Source organism: Geospiza fortis, unplaced genomic scaffold (genome assembly GCF_000277835.1).
Source record: "Geospiza fortis unplaced genomic scaffold, GeoFor_1.0 scaffold72, whole genome shotgun sequence".
NCBI lineage: Eukaryota > Metazoa > Chordata > Aves > Passeriformes > Thraupidae > Geospiza > Geospiza fortis.
Window position 1 is genome coordinate 3,735,515 of NW_005054338.1, and position 6,738 is coordinate 3,742,252.

The window sequence follows — 6,738 nt, forward strand, 5'->3', positions numbered from 1 at the left end:
AGCCGGTGGAACTTCCGCAAACTCTGGGTGACAAGTGCCAATAAAAACCTGCTGTTGTCTGCAGCCATTCGTGCACCAGTCTGTCAACTTAAAAAGTGAAAGAAATTCTTCTTTTCCCTCAGTCACTAAGTGTCCCCTGTGCTAACAAGTGAGAAAGGAAAAACCTAAGTGCGTAGCAGTAGCCCTGCTTTACAATTCGAGGGATGGAAAAGGAAAAAAAAACCAAACCCACCCTTCCCTGTGACAAACTTTTGAGTTAAATTCAGCAGATTTCCTTCTCTGCCTCTCTCCCATACACGCACACTCACACACACGCACAGAAGTGCTTATGAGAAGCAGATGCTGCCATGGTTTTGCTCTTGGAAGAGGAGAGGAGCGCTCGCCTGCAGTGGTGGGGAATCGATGGCAGCCAGAAGGAGCAGAAAGGTTGAGCCTGCTCGTGTTTCTGCAGATAGGAAAAAAAAAAAAGGCCCTTGAAATCAGGTCACAGATAAGTTGTGTGTCTTAATGCATTACCAAAGGAGTTGTTTCGTTCTTTTTATGTGTGGTGTGTTCTGATGCTGTCCCAAGAAAGTGGATGATTCATTTTGAGAGGGCTTATAAAACATGTTGTACTCTGTCACTGTTTCTGGGAGAACATAGGGAAATTATTGTTTTATTTCAAGAAACTCAAAATACTGACCTCCCTAAAGTTGTCCAGGGTTTTATTTTATTCCTGTTAATGTTGAGAAATCTGACATCAACTTTTATGTCTTCATTTGAAGACTGGAAGGGTTCAAGTTGTCCACCAGTTTGTCAGAGGCAAATGCCAGTTTTTTCCAGTGGCCCATTTCCATCCCAACATGAAGATGGAATAGTGCAGCCACTGACTGCCCAGGAGATTGGATTTCTGGAATTGCTGGAGAGCTGAATAAGCTGCACTTGACAGTAGTAAAATGGACTCTGTTCTGATTCCTTCCCTCACCAGCCACACAAGTTCAGGTTGTCCTCAGTGAACGACAGCTTTGTCTCAATCATCCACACCTGCATCGAAACACTTTGGAGAACAGATCTCTCATCACAGTATATAGAGAGGGATGGGAATGTCACATTTCCTCCAACCTGCCCTGAGGACTGCCTTGCCTCACCCAGCCTTTCTGCTTCCAGGCTGTTACATGTCTTGCTGTCCTTCTCCCAAAATTCTTCATGTGTATGGATATATTTTTCTACAAATATATTTATGCACATTCACATGTAGCTATACCTGTTCCCTTTGTTCCACTCTTGTGCCTCAAATGCATGTCCTTTGGAAATGAAGTGAATGACTTCATCAAATCTCATCTGAGATGGAAAATGTAGGCATTTTATTGCATTCTCTGTTAACTCAGGAGTGAATTTTTTCCCTACTTGTTAAAAAACCCGAACACAACAAAAACACATTAAAAAAGCCCTTTCAAATCACCTGGTTTGTATCTATAAAGATGATCACAAAATCAGCAGTTATGTAGAGAGGTGCAATATATTGTGTTTCAGCAGACAAGCCTATGTCTGAATATGATTATCTTAATTAATTTCAGGTACAAGCTTTTGCTCCGTATCAATGGACCAGCAACATATATATTTCCTTATAAACAATTTAGAAATACATATATTTTCAAGTGGAATCCTTGGTTTTATTATGTCAGCCTCTGAGCTTCTAAAGGGTATTTGGATGATAAATATTGTTTGTGTGTGGGTTTATAAAAAAAGTTGATGCATGTTTGGAACTAAAATCTCATGTAAAGTGGGAAAGTATTTAAAAATAAATACTGCTTTCACATATTAGCCCTATGGGCACAATCTGAGAATTGTGGTGCAGGAAGATTCCCCTTTAAAAGTGAGGTTCTCTTGCCTGAGCAAGTTCAAAATCCAGGAGAGGTGGGAGTGGTCTTGGAAAGGTTGAGCTGGTGGAGCTGAGAGCAGAGAAGATCCTCTCCAGAACTGTATGTACATGGTTGGGCAGCCACTGCTCAATACACTAAATTTAGGCTGTGTTAGCGGGTTTATACTTAAGGGGTGAAATGGTTGCCAAGGGGAACTGTCGATGTCCCTGGAAACCTGTGTTTTAGCCCCTTTAGCCATGTTTTAGCTGCCCTTGGTCTGCTCAGTGCCTGTGACCCTCTCCCAGTTCTTGCTCTGCAGTCTCCATGCCACCCTGGTGGGACATCGGAAATCTGGACTGGAGTTCCCTGGGAAATGCACCTTTTTTTCTTTTTTCTTTTTTTTTTCCAGCTCCAAACAAAGAAAATTTAGGGATGGGGGTCATTAAAACACTCAAATTATTTCATGCACCTGCTCAAAGGCTCAAGCCTCCAATATAAATCAGCTGTGCACTGTGGCTGTTTGCCTACAGAAGCCTGAGAGCTGTTTCCTCCTCTCAGTGTTCTGAGAAACCTCCAGTGGCATTGGCGTGGTTGGGACCAGCCTTGAATGCCTGAATTGCAGTCCTGTGGTGGCCAGGGCTGGTCCAACCTTGATTCTGGTAAGCTGGGGCTCAGGAATTTGGTACCTATAGACAAGCAGTGTTTATAGGAGTTTGAGGTTTACAGTAATGAGTGAAGTATCTGCAGAACTGTGCTGCACTTTCCCTGCTGGCTCTTTGGAGCTGTTGTTTAAAACCATCAGTCAAATCAGGGTCCCCTCTCTTCCCCCCCACCTGTTTTCCCACCTTGCTTCCCTCAAAAATCCATTGGAATTTTTGCCCCTCTCATCAAAACTGATGGGGGGTTTGTGGGGGGGCTTTGTATAAAGAAAAATGTCACTGTTTATTACTGAATAAATAATTTAATGTGAATTTTATTGTTGTATTTGTTATGTAGCATTTTCAGTTTTATCTGTATTTCTCAACAGTTAGCTATTTCTTTCTTTTTATTCTTATGCAACTGAAAAACTCATAAATCTCTTTGTAAATTTCTGCATCCTGAGATTCTATTATTTGCATGGGATTAATTTTTAGAGCCAAGGATTTGTCTTCTGTTGAAAACGTTGTAAAACAAGTGTTCTACACTGGTTCTGTACTAAAATTAAACAGAGCGAAAGCCTTGCATTGAAGGGATTTCAAGCAGAGATCTCATGAAGGCACGGGCTTGCCTTCTCAGACACTGTCAAGTGCTTATGCTACAATGTCCTCTTTAATTCTTAACATCTTTTTTTAAATTACATTAACACCATTTTACAATCAGACCTAGTGGAATCACAGCCTGAGACTTCTTAGTGTAAGACCGTTTTTTAATTTTATCATTTCCTGGCAGTTTTGACATCAGGTGGAGATTTTCCATGCAATTTATTTACCTCAAATTGATTTTTTTTGGCAAAGTTTAGTAATTCCCACTAAGGAGGTAACTGCCCTTGCTAAAATTATTTTACAACTGTTTAATTAAGAAATGCTTGCATGTCTGTCTTCTGGCTCGAGGGCTGAAGGTTTGGTGTTTTGGTCACAGATACATCATTTACTGCTCCAGCAGTGGGGGGAAAAAAAACCTCCAAGCTTTGGCCAAGCACTCAGCTTTTGAAAAATTGCCACTTGCACGCAATCAGCAGGGAGCTGTTAAGAATTTAGTTGCAAAACCCTCTGAAGATCCTGACCATATGGGATGTGCTCTGTTTCAGAGCGCAGGGAGATGAGCAGGGTTTTTCCCATACGCCCTGCTCCGGAGCAGACAGCGAGCAGGACTCTGTGCAGAGTCACTGTGTTCTTCTTTCTCAGGCTGTGAGGAAGGGATGGAGAGAGCTGGCAGCCAAAAACTCCAGGACAAGGAGCCCAGGAAAGGGAGAGAGAGGGTTCAAAAATCTTTGTGTAGGAGAGAATGGGATTGAGAGCTCCTGGGACAGGAACAATCTTAACAGTGGAGATGAAGATGGGATGCGGACTGCTGGAAAATAAGCAAATGATGCCTCGTGATGAATGATCTAGAGTGGGATGTGGCAGCTATCAAAAAATACCAGAATAATGTGGAGACTTAGAAATTTGGAAGGAAAACATAGGATAAGCATTGCAGAAAATGTCTTTCTTTGAAGTAAGGCGTGGTTTAGTCAGTGAGAAGAGGCATGGGATCCTTTGCTTTAAGACACCCACCCAGAGAGAAATGTACTTTAGGAAGCAGGAGGGTGTTAAGCTAGGAAATGAGATACCTGAAGTGCTTTTTCTTCTCCCTGTAACTTCTGCTCCAGCTGCATTGCCCCACACCTAGCTTGCCAGGTGCTCACAGGGATTATTTCTATGCTCATTTTATCAAGAAATGAAAGCAGGGGAAGCGATACATTATTTTGTGACTGATTTTACTCATGATGATCCACGTCCTCCATTAATGTGAATCACTGGCACCCTGTTGGTTTTAGTGACTTTAACACCCGTGGAGAATCTTATCAGTTACATCCGGATAAATCGTGTTTTGGGTGTTAGCAGCTGGAAACTGGGTCCCAGATGGGTGCATGGGATCCTCCCTTGGAGCCAGGGTCTAACTGGAGTGCTCAGCCCACGTGGAGCAGGGCAAGGTCACAGAAAAGGAGAGGAGTGGGACTGCACTTTGTGCTGGAGGAGCAGAGGAGCGTGGCCTGGGGCTGTGGCTGGGTGTCCCTGGTGGGACAGGAGTGTCACCAGCCTGTGCTGGACATTGCAGGCGTGGTGGGGCTGGCCATCCCAGCAGGAGCTCAGGCTCGGAGGGTTATGCTGCCTGCGTGACGTGGGAGGCCGGGTGGGGACCGAGACATCTGGTGAGAATTCCTCACGGCTGAGCTGTGCCTTGGGCTGGGATGCCGAGTAATTTAGCTGATTTCTTTTTTGGGGTTGCTGGGAGGAGGAGGAGGGGGGCTGGATGCCACAGCCTTCCAGTAACTGTCTCTCCTTCAAAATATCACTTTTGCTTTCTTTGAAGACAAGAAAGAAATTATATTTAAAAAAAAAAACAAAACAACAAACCAGGAACTGCCCCAATGTGTTTGCCTTGACAATAACTGTACATCTGCAACAGTTTATCACTATGGGAAAATGAGTGGGTAATAAAGTTTTGATGTCGGCTGTTGCATGTACAGAGGTATCACGGGCTTTGAAAATGATTTGTTATGTGAATGCCCATAGTAGCACCGAGGTTCAAAGGGAGGTGGTTTGTTTTTCGTGCCCATTTAGTTATGAATAACACCAGCTCTAATTTCCTCCTCCCACCAGCAAGCAGAGAGTCCTGCATTGGAAGCCAAATATAGCAACAAAGATATCTATCTCTGGCCAAAACCGAAAAAATCTGTTCCCTTTTAAGAATAGCATTCTATTCTTTTCTGATGGAGATGGATAAAGAGAAAAGTCAACATTAAGGAAGCCAGTTTCTCAGTGGAAAACTCCCTGGTCTCTCTCAAATGGCCAGTGTAAAAGGTATGCACTTAGTTTTTGGCATCTGTGTAGAAGCCAATGAGGAGGCTTCTGTAGAATGCCATCAGTAAAGCCCTTTTGGGGTTGCAGCCTGGATAAATCTTCCCTACTTGCTGGTGTGTTTTTCTGGCACTGCCCTGACTCGTGAGCAGCAGGGCCCATGCTGAATGGGAATGCCACAAATTGCACAACTACCCCTGCTCTCTCTGCACCCTTTCCTTTCTGGTTTGCTCTTGAGGAGAAGTTAATCCCTTGGCTCTGAGGGACAGAGCCCTGCTCCACCTGACAAGGCAGCTTGAGGAGGTAATGTGTGGAGCAGCAGCCAGTCCATGATCCCTCCTACCCCCTTGGTTTTCTGCCTGGGGGAGGATGTGGGAAGTCATCCCTGTGCCCTTTCCCGTGACTTCCCAGCTGTGCTGTGCCCTCAGAGAGTGACTGTGGCCAGTGGGGCTGCCCAGGCCCCTGGCTGGGAGAGAAAGGATGCTGTAAAAAGAAAAAGCAGAAATGTTTGTGGTAAAGCTCTTCCTCAGGTGGGGATCTGACCTTTTCTGGATGGGAGCTGATGCTCCCTGAAGATGAGCGTGCACGTGTGTGTCACTGCCTGTTTTTAAGCTAGGATATGCTTTTAGGAGGAGGCACACACCTACACCCACAGCCCCTTTCTGATCTTGAACTCGGATTTTTTTAACTTCTCTACACCATCTGAGGAGGGCTATTCAGCCTTTCCTTCGAAGGACTTATTCCCATTCCAGCCCACCCCCACCACCCACCCGTGAGCAACTGGCATGTGTGACATGTGAGCAGAAAAAGCCCTTTCTCTAATGGAGCAGCTGTCCTTGTTTCAGAAGTGTTGCTTCATTCATTTGCAGACTGTTTGGCTGAAGGCCTTTGCTGTAAGGTGAATGCTGAAAGATTACAGAGTTAGCTCTTCCTCATTTGGAAAACTGTGACTTCATTTCTTTCTTTTTTTTTTTTTTTTTTTTTTTTTTTTTTTTTTTTTTTGAGCCTTGGACCCCTAATGCATTTTAAAACCAATGCAGGGAAGTGTCATCCAGTAAATATATTTGCACTGGATCTGTTCTACCAGACATGTTTCTGATGGAGTTTTAAATAAACACAAGGATGTTTGGAAATATCTTGTGTATGTAAATATGTAAAATATGCAAAACAAAGCTGACAGCTGTGGGGTGTACTCATTGCTCACGTGAGGAGGCTTTGTGTAATGTTTTTTTCCATCATCCTGTCTTCTCTTTGAGCATCTGTGTCTGTTCCAAGATAATCTGATTCCCCCTGGACGGAGAGGGAGGAGGCTGGATGGGCCGGAGCGATTCCCCTGAAGTCAGCCTGAAACCCTGTGA